The sequence below is a fragment of the Anser cygnoides genome, chromosome 1 (genome assembly GCF_040182565.1).
Source record: "Anser cygnoides isolate HZ-2024a breed goose chromosome 1, Taihu_goose_T2T_genome, whole genome shotgun sequence".
Classification (NCBI taxonomy): Eukaryota; Metazoa; Chordata; class Aves; order Anseriformes; family Anatidae; genus Anser; species Anser cygnoides.
Window position 1 is genome coordinate 34,094,029 of NC_089873.1, and position 13,472 is coordinate 34,107,500.

Sequence of the window (13,472 nt, forward strand, 5' to 3'; positions counted from 1 at the left end):
GTTCTCATCCCCTGCAGTATAAGAAGTGCACCCCAAATATAAAATGAAAGAATCCCAAAGGGATGGAAAACATCTAAGAAAGTCATAGCCTCGAGGGGCAGCCACCACCAGAGCAGTTCGGTGCCCCACAAACCAGTTTCCAGCTTTCCCAGGGTTTTGGTAAGTGGGAGAAAATATTGGTGTGGGGACATGGAGTGCCCCTCAGCCCCCCTGCGGCACTCCTGTTCCAGCCCTCCACTAAGGTCTCGTGTTGATTCAGTGTCCTCTAGTGGCAAATCCGTGGCACAAGCATGGCAACAGTGGAAAATGGGGACTCCTCCTTGCCTGGCTTCGTGACAATCAGCGGGATAAAGCCTTGGATTAAACATCTTGGGGGAAGGAGGGGTGTTGCACATCTTGTCCAAACCATGTGCGTTATGTGTAGCACCTGTGTGGGTTTCCCCTGTCACAGGTCACTGCGGTCTGCTTTGGCCTTTGGTGTTCGACGTGCCAAGCAGACTTCTGGAGGGTGCTGCTATTGCAACACTATGAGATATTCTTATAGCCGGGGAAACTGTCCACAATTTTTCAGGGTTGTTCACTATGAGCGAGATACTTTCTTCAGAGTAAAACAAAACAAAACAAAACAAAACAAAACAAAACAAAACAAAAACACAAAAACAAAAAACCAAACTGCTTCATCTGGATTAAAGATAAAAATTGAAGCTGAAACAGGAAGACCGAACTGCAGCTGGCAGGGAGCCCTGCAGGGCATTTCTCAGCAGCAGCATTACTCAGGAGGGCTGACGGATCAGTCCCCAAGTCTTTCCCCTGCACGCACTGGGAGTAACACACTCATTCTTGATGTCCTCAGCATATTGGCACAAATTCTTCTTGACACATTCAGTAGGCTTTGATTACTTAAAGAAGAATAACAACCAGACTATATTTAAAGTGCTTCCTTTGATCTCCTTCTCTAAGTTACGCTATTTCTCGCTCTTCCCCCTGCACTTTTATTCCCATCTTCCCAAATTCTTCCTAACTCTGCTGTTGGACGCTGTTTCCCGACTTATGATTTAGTGATTTCAAATCCCTTCAGACTCTGGGTATGTTTTCTGTCTGGAGATGAACTCTGGCTAAGCTCATTTCTAGCGGTGACATGAAGGCATGACTTGTTCTTTTGGCATGCAGCACAAAGTTGATAGAGAAATCAAAAGATCAAATGGATCTCTGCATTAGGCTGGCTTCCTGGAAAAGATGATGCACTTTTGGTTGTTATCAACACAAGCTCCCAATTAAAAATATGTCCTAACACTACCATTGAGGCATAATGATTCAATTTCTCAGATAATGGAGTATTTATCCACACTAGAAACACAGCATTTTAGTGGCTGCAAACACCTCCCCTCTTCCCCCCCAATGTCTTTCTGTGTTGCAAAAACACATATCAAACCTTTGGCTGTATTCATTCTCCCACAAATGTGATGTTGAGTACTATCTAGTGTTTTCCTTAAGCAGATGTGGAAAATTCCTTTTTATCCACTTATTTATTTTTATTTATTTTTTTTATGCCATTTGTCCTATTTCTGCTGTCCCAAAGAGGGCAAGGAAAACGCTTCAAAATGTCTGAGGCTTGTCAGATGATGCTGGCTGGCTGACTGCATTTACTGTATTGGGAGAAATCGAGACTGCATAAAATTAATTTATTTCTACTTTTGTTTGCACAACGTTTTGCATCAGACAGACTGGTTTCAAACATCGCCAACAGATTTTTTTCTTCAGCACTCCCAGCTGTATGGATAAAATGCAGAGCTGGTTCTTGGAGGTGGTACAGGAGCCAGGCCTTCCCCCTGCCTTGGTAAGTGTTGAGAAGCTGCAGAGTTCATCAAACACACCTCTGGTCTCAGGGATGCCTCTTTGTAAAGTGGAATCATTTCAGGCTTAAGGACTTCTGAGTTGATCCGGGTAGAAAGCAAGCTGCTGTCTTCCGGGAGGAACCCAGACCTGGCTCTGCACCTGGCTGAGGCTGGCACCAGCTGAGGACAGCAGACCCCTGGGATGGTAAAACAGCCCTGGACTTATGACTTTCATGGACCAAGCCAGTGCCCTGGAAAGCCAGGTTTGCTGCTTTCTTGCACTTGATGATGTGCAGAGGTAGGTGCTGAGCTGTGCCTCTGCCCCGCACCATCTCTTCCTCTTCCTCCCCAGGCAGGACCGTCCTCTTCCCAACCCCTTGAATACAGCATGGCAAAACCCACTGTTGGCCTTGAGGCTAACAAGTGTGGAGCTGGCTCAGATGGAATCCGCTGTTAGTCATGGCTGGGGGATGGGTAGAAAAGGCAGGACTCACACTGGGGAAAGGCATTGAGACTGGGCTAAGGCTCAGCTGGAGCTTTTGTCTGATTGGAAGTATTTTGCCTCAGATGCTCCTAATTCCTGCTGGATGTGGAAGCCCAGGGGAGCTGGGAGCAGCTGCTTCTGTGCTAACTGAGCCAGGGTACTCCATGATGTCTGCAGAAATAATGTCCCTTGTAGCTCTTGGCAATATTTCCATTTTCCCACTATGTTCCTTGAACCTATGTATAGAACCCTGCCCTTTTCCCTAGCTGCTGGCTGGGCAAGAGGTAATGCATTTTGTGTCTGGCTGGAGGCACAGCCAAATGGCCAAACAGGTCAGAGGAAGCAGGATCAATCTGCAGCCTTTCCCCTGGTAAAGGCCCTGATTTACATCCCTATTCTCTCTCTAGATGCTCAATTTCATGCAACTCTTAGAAACCTTAACTTCTTGAAGGCTGCTATATTCTGTCAGATTGTGCAGAAACGGGCTAAAAATTGGTGCAGGAAACAGCAGGAAGATCTGACAGACTGAGAGACAAAGAGAAATTGCACTATCTTCATTCCTGTGGGAACCCAGGCTGATGTGATGTGCTTTATCCTAGCAGTTCACTCTGAACAGTGAGACTAGATAAAAGATGATATGGTTTGTGGAATTGGAGGCTGTGGCTTCCAGCATGGCTCCATGCCCCCACGCTTCTCTACCATCTGCTGCTCATTACCACCCCGCATGGACCTCTCGCCCATGCCAGCAAGGCTGTCCCCATGGCTTTGCACTGAGCAGCCTGCACAGGGGTGGTTCCTGGCCAGCTCTCACACCCACTCACTTCATGGACTGCAGCATAGGTGGAAGCTCAACAGAGATTTGAAGATTTTTGTTTTTTTTGACTGGAGTGTCTAGATCATACTTTTAAGTGCCTAAATCCTTTCGTTGTTGGATGAGATCACTGTGATACAAAAACTACTGGGAAACTTTCAGATGGATCCTATGTGAGAAATTCTCTCTGAGTTGAGGCAGCCTCCTGTGAATAGTACTGATGGACCATGCTTTTCATTTGATGTGATCTTTTTCTTCAGATTATGCAAAATGTTTTTTAGGTGCTTATTTGCTCTAAATAGTTATGTAAGACAACTTAGAATCATAGAAATATCTAGGTCAGAAAAGACCTTCAAGATCATCAAATCCAACTGTCAACCTGACCTACTGAGTCAGGGACACTAAACCATGTCCCTTAGTGCCATGTCCACATATCTATTAAATAACTCCAGGGATGGGGACTCCACCACTTCCCTGGGCAGCCCTCCATTATCTTACTTAATCCTTCCCTATTTTATCCTTTCAACTACCCCACCCTTCTGTACTCTGGGGAAGATGAACAGCAGTTTGATACGCAAGATGAAATGGGAAGTTTCTACACTATTCTACTTGTGCCGTGTCACCTTTCTTCTTAGACAAGGTGATGCAGTGATAGTGCATACCCCTTCCTTTAAACAGGGTTTGGACAAAAGTCCCCACAATTAGCTACGCAGTGAACAAGTAGATGAAGGTCAGGCCTGATCTTGTAACAGGTTAAAAAACAGGAGAAGCTCATCTGATAACACAGGGATCTGTCTTGACTGATGTTTTGAAAACTGTTTCTTCTTAAGCTGGTGGAAGATGGAATAATGATGGTCAGATATAAAGCTTGCTGATAACATTTTATCTAGGTAAATAAAAATATTGCGTGACTCAGTTATCAGAGGGGCCAAACTAAGCCAACCAACACAATGATCCAGTAGTATCATTGCTGCATATGCATTTAGGAAGAGTAATTTGAGTTAGAAGTGATTTGTAGTCACTCAGGAAATCAGATGTCATTGTGGATAGCTCAGTGAAAACATCTGGTACAGAGGATCAAAGGCAAATGCTATTTTGGGTTGGAGTACAGAGCTATTGAAAGTAATATGATAACATAATGTTTCAATCAATAGTGCTTGTTAGGTTGTGTTCAGTTTCAAACGTAGGTATACAGCCAAAGAAGCACAGTGGAAAAGACGGTGGTGCTGAAGAGAGAGGTGGTCGCTGCGGCCATGAGATTGCTGGGCTCTCTTCCTGATACCGCTATTGGATCATGGGACACTTACATCAAGATAATATGTATTTATGTGCAGTAGTGCAGGCATCCTTGGAATTGCTTTCTTACAGCCGTGGTAGATACTGCAGCACTAGAAATCCTTCCCTCAGGTGTTGTTTCCCCATGAGATTTCAGGGAGTCTTCTTGTCCGTGTTCTCATAAAGATAGGCAGTAGTCCCTAGCCTTTACATATATCAGTAGGGAAGGAATAAGAGGGGAGGTAAAACTTAAGAAGAAGTTGAGTCAAAGTTTACAGATGATATAAAAGATTCTAGGAACACATCTGAAGTAGAGGAAGAAATGTAGAGTAGTTTCTTAATGAGGAAGACTAGTGAATCATAGACACAACAGAATACCTTTGTTGCTAGTTCATCCACTTTTATGTGGCTGAGTTTCCCAGGTTTTAAATCCCCAAACTTAAAATCTTTTGACCAAATTAGACATTTTTTCCTTATCCTAGGATGAAATACTTATGTGCCAAACCAACACCTGATCTTCTTCCTTTGACCAGGCTATAAAGGAAAACAGGTAGCTGAAGTATTTCATGTATTGTTTTTTCCAAACTTCTGGTTTTGATACAATTTTACCCATGAGGGGCTCAGAGCATGGACTAAAACTGTAAATATTTTGATAAATATTTATCAGGGGCTCATGGACTTTAACATGAGGGAGTGAAGAAATGCAAGGCCTAAACAGTCTAAGAGGGATGGGGATTACCATGGTGAATTTCAAACTAAATCAATTCAGGAAGCATCACTATTAAACTTTATCTGACTAATTTCATGACTCTGCCCAGAGAGGCAAAATCCAATGCAGCATTACTAATAAGGTACAAGTGCTTATGCAGCAGCAAAGCTAAAGAAGGGATCTGGGTGTTATATAGGATCACAAGCCAAACAGCAGTCAGCCACTTGTAGTCAGAATAGGAAGCACGGGGAGGCATTGTCCTTCCTCTCTGCCCTCCATAAACCAAATTGAGTGTGAAGGTAGACTGCTAGCCTGTTCTCCCATTCTGTAGACTTGTCATATAAAGATTGTTCTGCTACTGAAAAGGCTGCAAATGTAATTCTGGAGCATGTGAGCAAGAACGTTGTGGGATCTGGAACAGAAAATACAGACAAATTAGATGGAGAACAAGAGGTAAGCAAGAGAAACTCCTGAAGGTTTAGAAAACAGCCCCTGTGAAAAACATTGAGAATATCTGATACTTTGGATCAGATATTTTGTTTAAGAAGGCTGAGAGAGAAAAAAAGTAGAGTAGAAATTGGCCATTTTAATGAGCTACTCTGAATATTTAGCTTTGACAGCACAGGCCCCAGAATTTCTTATGGTAATATGTCCTTCATAGGTAATGTCATGCAGCCACCTAGGGGGTGTGTTTCAGAAGGGCATGCCATTTTGAAATAAAAACTTAGAAGGAGGACTGCCCTGCTCGTGTTGATGACATGAGCTCTGCATTTTCTCCCAGAGAACTGTTTGGAGGTGCTGGATTTTGGTTCTGCATTTTGGCTCTTAGATGGGGGTGGGCAGGGCAGACCCCATGACCCCTGGCAGCATGTGGCACCTACTACCCATGACAAGGAAATACAAAAGTGGATTTCATAGTGTTGTGCTGTTTTGGTGCATCAGGAAATGGAAGGTCTTTAGCAATGGGTTCCTCCCAAGGCAGTGTCATTAGAGAGCTGGCAAGCAGTGGCCACTGCTAAACACGTGGGGTATTATCTTCAAAGACTCTTCTTAGGCTCCTTTGTGCAGGAAAGTTTAATAACTCACAAGAAGGGTATGTAAAATACAGAAGGGTTGATTTGGCAATTACTTGCTCTTTGAAGACTGTTTAGCCTGCTCTGGAGTGGCCAACCTTTCATAGCCTGGGAGACAAGGAAACAACATACATAAATGCCATTAAAGGGCCATGGGCCTTAAAGCACTCATTTATTTTTTCATGGATGTTATGAATATAACACATGCTATTCACTTGATCTTTGCTTTCTTTGACTCTTTTAAAAGTATAGTTATTATTTATATATATTCACTAAATCCTGTTCGTGACAGCAAACTCATCAGTTCTAGTTATCTGGAGGTAGAACTACACAACAAAACCATCTAGGATTAGTCTGTGACTGTTTCATGCTACCCTGCAGCACCTGTAAGGCTTAGGTTCAGTACCCTGACATATACTACTAACTTATCCCCAGGTGTAGTAGCCTCTCCTTGAAGTACTTAGACCCTATATCTTTACTTTCAAGTAATGCATAGAAAAAGGATTATTTTGGGGATAACTGGGATAACTGGGAGATGAGTGGTTGGAAAGCTACCTGGCAGAGAAGGACCTGGGAGTACTGGTTGATAGTCGGCTGAATATGAGCCAGCCGTGTGCTCAGGTGGCCAAGAAGGCCAAGAGCATCCTGGCTTGTATAAGCAGCAGTGTGGCCAGCAGGTCTAGGGAAGTGATTGTCCCCCTGTACTCGGCTCTGGTGAGGCCGCACTTCGAGTACTGTGTTCAGTTTTGGGCCCCTTGCTACAAGAAGGATGTCGAGGTGCTCGAGAGAGTCCAGAGAAGGGAGACGAGGCTGGTGAGGGGTCTGGAGAACAAGTCTTATGAGGAGCGGCTGAGGGAGCTGGGATTGTTCAGCCTGGAGAAGAGGAGGCTTAGGGGCGACTTTATCACTCTCTACAGGTACCTTAAAGGAGGCTGTAGCGAGGTAGGGGTTGGTCTATTCTCCCACGTGCCTGGTGACAGGACAAGGGGGAATGGGCTAAAGTTGTGCCAGGGGAGGTTTAGGTTGGATATTAGGTAGAACTTCTTTACTGAAAGGGTCGTTAGGCATTGGAATAGGCTGCCCAGGGAAGTGGTTGAGTCACCATCCCTGGATGTCTTTAAGAGACGTTTAGATGTTGAGCTTAGTGATATGGTTTAATGGAGGACTTGTTAGTGTTAGGTCAGAGGTTGGACTGGGTGATCTTAGAGGTCTCTTCCAACCTAGACGATTCTGTGATTCTGTGATTGTGTGATTTAGCAGTTCTCAGCTGCTGTAAAACATAGTTTCCTCTGCTTTCCAGGCTGAAAGAATAATCCCCAGCCGCTAAGCCAAATACAAACATAGTGGAGAGCAGTGCAAGCTCAGATGCCTTTCTGGAAGGCTGACCACTGCCAAGATGCAACACAGCCTCAGGGCACAGCAGAGATGACAGTGGTTGAAGAGCAGCAGCAGCACACTTTCCATCAGGACTCTGCCAGGTATTTTTTGGTTGGAGGGATACAACAGCCAAGCAAAGTCAACTCTAGGACTTTGATACTGCAGATTGTGCCTTTGGGGTGTAAAACATGGCCAAAGCAGACATGGTAGACATAGGTGGTACCATGGAGGGGATGCATAACTTTCTTCCTGTCACACTGAGGATGTGTCAGTTCAAGCATCTGAGGAACGTGATTCAATGTGTTCAATATGGGGGCAATGGTCACCAATTAAAAAAAGCCCCATGTGTTGCAATATTTGAATTTACAACGTTATTACCCACAGTGAGCAAAGCCAGTGTGAGACCACAGATTTAGTGTGCTGTTATCAGGATTTTTTTAATGCAATTGCTGCTGTACTGAGGAGTATTTCATAAAGTTGACGGTTGAAATTTCCCACTGTTCCGCAAATTGCCATTCATACAGGGGTAATGATGGACCCTTGTATTCAGAAACATGGCATACAGCTCTGAAGAGTCAGTTGTGAAAGTCTGAAGACACTTTGGGTTATTTTTCTCAAATTTGGTGCCAATTTCTGAGCCAAGGGTGTTCAGCTAGCATTAACCACGTTAGCTGTAGGGACAGCCCTCACCTGGGAACCTCTCCTTCTCTTCCCCGGTTTCCTGGTGTAAAAGACCAGTGGGTTACCTTTTAGCTGGGTGAAGTATCAGTGATCTATGGCTATGGGCTGAACTTGAGCCCTGAGCTGCAGATAAAGTCATCGGTGTGGCACTTAGCTTAGTGGAGCCCAAGCTAGCTGGAGCCTTTCAGCACAGCAGCAGTAAGAATGTTAATAATAAATCAGTGAATGGCTGAGGGATTTGCCCTAAAAGGAAATCTCTCCAGCTCTATTCTTTCCAGCTATGTTGCTTCTGGGAGGTTGGTGTGCTGTTTTCCTACAAAAAAGGGCCCTTTTTTTATGCTTGATACAAGATGCCAAGTCTTGAGGTCCCACTGCTCTGAATAATTGAGAACACAAAGTCCTTTCCTACAAAGTGATTTAAGTCTTGTGATCCACTATGGTCTTCTCATACCTGATTCTGACTTTAAATGAGCAGATTTTGAATTCTATATGAGGGTGAATAAGTAGTTACTCATACATGCAACCTGATTTCATTGAATGGAGCTATCTGAGCATGACTGCTTAGCTACTGGCGTAAAGAGCTCATGACCTGCCTGAAGTGACAGTGTAGTCATTTTTAGCAACAGTACATTTTCCTTCCTTTTCAGACTTGAGGCAAATATGTTCCTGGATGCAGGAAAAAAAAACGCAGTACCCAAGGTCCCTTGCGAAACAGAGGAACTGACTAACCGAACAAAAAAGGGGGAAAGAGTCCTCAGCTGAGCATGTCAAACCCATGAATCAACTTGTGAAGTTGTTATTACTTTTTTTTTTTTTTTTTTTTTTTTTTAAGCCGGCTTGCTAACACAGTGATTCAAGTACGAGGCTGGGGAGGGCAACCTGACCTCTTCTAGCCCCTGAGGGATTCCATTGCGCTTTTTCCAAAGTAGCAGGTGTTAATTCCAGAGTCCTGGCATAAGTGAGCTTGGGATTAGAGTTGCTGTCCTTGGGCAGCGATTACTGAATCAGTAAAAGCTTTCCTTCAGTAAGAGCTGGATGTGTACCAAAGACGTTCTCAGGATGTGACCGTAGAGATCTTACCTGAAATCCTTTTTGTTTTCAGTTGACAAACCTATTTTGTGGCTGTTTTCCTTCCTGTAGTTTTGCTGTTGTGTAGTTCTGTGTTTCAGCCCAGAAATGGTAACATTTACTAAGCTGAAGTACCTCATCTGTTAAGTCATTGGCTAAAGAGGTGTTAGATAACGATACTTCGTCAGTTAAAGAGCAATCCTGGACACTTTGGATTTCATGGGAAGATATATTTGTAGTTGTTAAGCCTGTTGATCAGATTTACTTTAGTGGTCCTAATTTGATGATAAAAGTAAGTTATTCATACTCAGAAGGAATATAAGATAATATAATTATTGTGCAGACCCCTGTGAGAGACTGGGAGGCAACCTGAAAGAGCCAAAACTGGGAGCAGAGGTATCTGGGAACCACTCTGCATAAATCCCCTATATTATCAAATTTCCTTTTTGGCCCCCACAACCAGCAGAAATCTCTCTATCTATAGAAAAGCTTATGGACAGCTGCCAGTAGATGATGCCTGGAAAACAAGAATGGGACAGCTGGTGTGGAATGCTTGACCTTGCTTTACATGATCCCAGTTTATAAAAGATGCTGGAAATCTCAGGGCTCCCATGACTCCAGTGGGAATCACCCTTTCCAGCCCTGTGGAGCAGCCTTCTCAACAAGATCTAGAAGCCACAAGCAAAGTTTTCCATGTGCCCTGGAATCTTCCTAGTCATTGATTCACATCCCCGATGGGAATTTCAAAGATGTTCATTGGCGGTGGTTTCATACTGTGCAAACCATTTGCAGGAGACATGGAATAAATCATGTCATTGCAGCTTGAGAAAATCTACCTAATAATCATGCAAAAGATTCAGCAAATTGCATGCACAGTGAGACTTTAAAAATCTCAGCATACAACCTGAGTGGCACGAGGGTTTTCAGAGGTGCATTAATACTGAAAATAATAAAACATGGAGGAAGAAGGGTGAGATGTATAGGAGCTCTCCAACGCTTTAGAACAGGGCTATTAACCAAACAAAATGTTCCTCTCTTTCTTCTTCTTTGTGCTCTGCTTCTGTGGTCTGTCTCCTCAATCAAAAAAAAAAAAAAAGCTCAGACAAATTGAACACTTCAGATTAATTTTCAGAATTCCTGGGCCTTCCAGTAGAGGGAAGTATTGTTTCATTTCCTTTGGCTTTGAAAGGTTTTGTCAGTGAAATAAGGTAAAGTACAAAGAGATGATCAATATTATACAAACACAGAGACGGAAACGGTCACTTGGACCTTAGTCCTTCAGGAACATGTATGCCCCATTGTCTTGCAGAAACATGCTCAAAATAAGTGGATGCATAAAAGCTTGGGGATTAGGCCCTAAATCATTTAGTATGCATGTGAAGGACAGAGAAACTGTACTAAACAAAAGTCCTGCAATGGAAGCTGAAAGTGCAAGTTAAAGTTTTATTTATGCTATTGTGTTTTCCTGGATGACAATTGGTATCCTAAGCTTTTGCTTGTTTCCCCACTGCTGTAGATAAACCCTGTCAGGTTTTTGCTACTGAAGGGAAAATGGAGAAAATGGGGGAAAACCCTCACAATACAGGTATTGCAGCTTCATGAGGTGGCTCTGCATAAAGCCAGCTGAATTTCTGCATCACACCACCAGAAGTGCTTGTCTGGATGGCTTCCCAGCTGTCTTGTGGCTGCCTGGAAGCTGGCTCACATAGGACCAGAGGCATCAGGCCTGAGCCAATTATACATATATAAATAAATGTATGCCCTCCTGCAGCAGAGCATGAGGGAGCAGGGTGCAGCAGCACGGGGCCAGCTCAGGTTCACCAGCACCTGGGGCTGTGGGTGTGCAGCTTCCAGCTGGCTCAACCCCCATGAACCTAATTTGGGAACCTCAGTTGTACTGAAAATATTAGGGCCAGAATATAGACCCGGATGGCTGACCTTAATTGTTCACATACTCTTTGGTAGGATTTTCCCCTCTGCCAATTATCAGCCCTGCAGGCTGAGGTGGACTGGGACAGTTTGGCTGTGGGCTGGTGACCATTCCTGGGGCAGTGAGGACATGGCCATCTTGCTGAGGGGTTGGAGCAAATTTGACACAGAATCATGGAATGGTGGAGGTAGGAAGGGACCTCTGGGGGTCATCTGGTCCAATGCACTCCTCAAGCAGGGGCACCTAGAGCAGGTGGCCCATGTAGACATGAGCTGTGCAGTCTGGTTTGTCCTTGGGGTGAAGCTCAGAACCATTTTGTGTGATAGTGTAGCCACAGCCATGTTGCCCTGAGTAGAGCTGGCTTGGGTATTTCTGTCCTGGGACATGCTGTCTGCAGAGGAGACAATCTGCTGTCTGCTAACTGAGAGCTGACCAAACTGATGTTGCTGCTGAGGGCAAGCCTGGCCACAGAGCCACTCGGCCCCCCAGCATGACTGCACCCCATGTGGCTTTACCTGTTCAGGCACAGATATGGTGTGAGGCCCATCACGGGCTGCAAAACTGGCCTACCACCCTGGGTAAGCACCGGGATCCCTTCTTCTGCTGCTCCATCTGTATGGCTATGGCTATAATTACCCCATCCAAAAACCCTACTGCGCAGCTCATGGAGGGCCTCAGTGGTGGTCAGATGAATTCTGCCCTCCCGCCCCCCCCCCCCCCCCCTTTTTTTTTTTAAAACTTGACACATATTGAAAACAGACAGTGGCTGTCTTCTCCCCAGAGATTCAAGACAGACTCACCTGCTCTCATCTGCTCCTTCCCAGTTCAAAGATGTATGAGCACGAAGATTGACCTGGCATTTCCTCAATTATAATTGGAGTAAACCAAGATGTATCTGAGTCTGTCTCTCTCTTTTACTCCTACTCACAACTATAGAAGGAAATTTGTTATTTTAAATTCAGCTTTGTTTGTGCCACCCCACCTGTGCTGACTACCTGGTGCCTCAGGAATGGTGTGAAATTATCTTTGCTACATGAAGCAGTATCTCATAGCGTCTTCCTCAAAACGTGAGTCAAAGGGTTGGACAGACACCAGCCGCTGCTCTCTGTGAGGCAGTGTAGAGCAGCAGTGACTGTGTATGACCTGTCACTGTGCCATTCAATCAGTTGGCAGGCGGCGCTTTTAGGGTTAGCAGTGGGTATGGCAGAAATTCCTCCTCAGCTTGTTTGTAGTAGTTTTGAGGATTAGTATGCCATGCTCTGCAGGAACTCAAGAACTTGTCATGCTCTTTATACAGACAAAAGCAATCAGGAAACAGCAATATGAGATTATTCAAAAATGCTCATTTCTCTTGTGCACATTGTGTGTTATTGACTGCAGAGCTGTTTGATCTCACCAGAAATGCAGAGAGATTTTTTCTTTCCTCAAACAGAGAATTGTTTTTTTCATTACAATAGACAGATTAACTGAGAAAACAGATATTAGCCCATTTGTTTTAGTACCAGCTCCACTCTATTCATATCTCAATGTCAGGACAAGAGGCAATGAGCACAAACTGGAGCACAGGAGGCTCCCCCTGAGCACCAGGACGCATTTCTGTACTGTGTGGGTTCCTGAGCACTGGCATACGTTGCCTGGGGAGGTTGAGGAGTCTCCTGACTTGGAGATCTTCCAAAGCCACCTGGATGTGGTCCTGGGCAGCCTGCTTTGGTGTCACTGCTTGGGCAGGGGCTGGAGCAGGTGGGCTCCTGAGGGTCTGCCAGACTCAGCCATTCTGGGGTTCTGTCTGGTTTTGATACCCTGCAAGTTAAGGGGTATCAGCTGGCTGCTGTAAGTAACCCTTCGCACGATGATGGACAGGCATGCATTTGCAGAAGAAAAGGGTTTTGGCGCTTGAAATTCTGCTTTTCCTTTTCAATTTGCTACTGCCCTTTGCTGGAAATTCAGTCCCTGCAGCGAAGCCCCTGGGACGGACACGTGCTCATCACTCGTTTTGGATCCTGCTCATCCCGCAGTGTTCATGATGCTGCGGGCAGCCGCAGCAGGAGATGCCTGAGCACTTCTGGGTGCCCACATGGGGGTGGGATGGTGAGCAGTGCCAATCTGTAAAGTGCATTTAACATTCAAAAAAATCTAATTGGTGCATAATAAACAAAGACATTTTGCTTTGTGTCAGCAATACTCTGTGCACATGGCTACAGCTTCCTCCTGTCCTGTGACTACTCTCGT

The 13,472-nt window shown here is 44.8% G+C and overlaps 1 long non-coding RNA gene across 1 annotated transcript in view; it reads left to right on the forward strand.

Annotated features, from left to right (window-relative positions):
• Positions 1-1,493: 1,493 nt before the first annotated feature.
• LOC125182946 (uncharacterized) overlaps positions 1,494-13,472 on the forward strand; it is a 26,184-nt gene continuing 14,205 nt past the window's right edge. Inside the window, exon 1 of the long non-coding RNA XR_010829355.1 lies at positions 1,494-1,837. This is a non-coding gene — a long non-coding RNA (uncharacterized lncRNA). The remainder of the gene's footprint in view (positions 1,838-13,472) is intronic.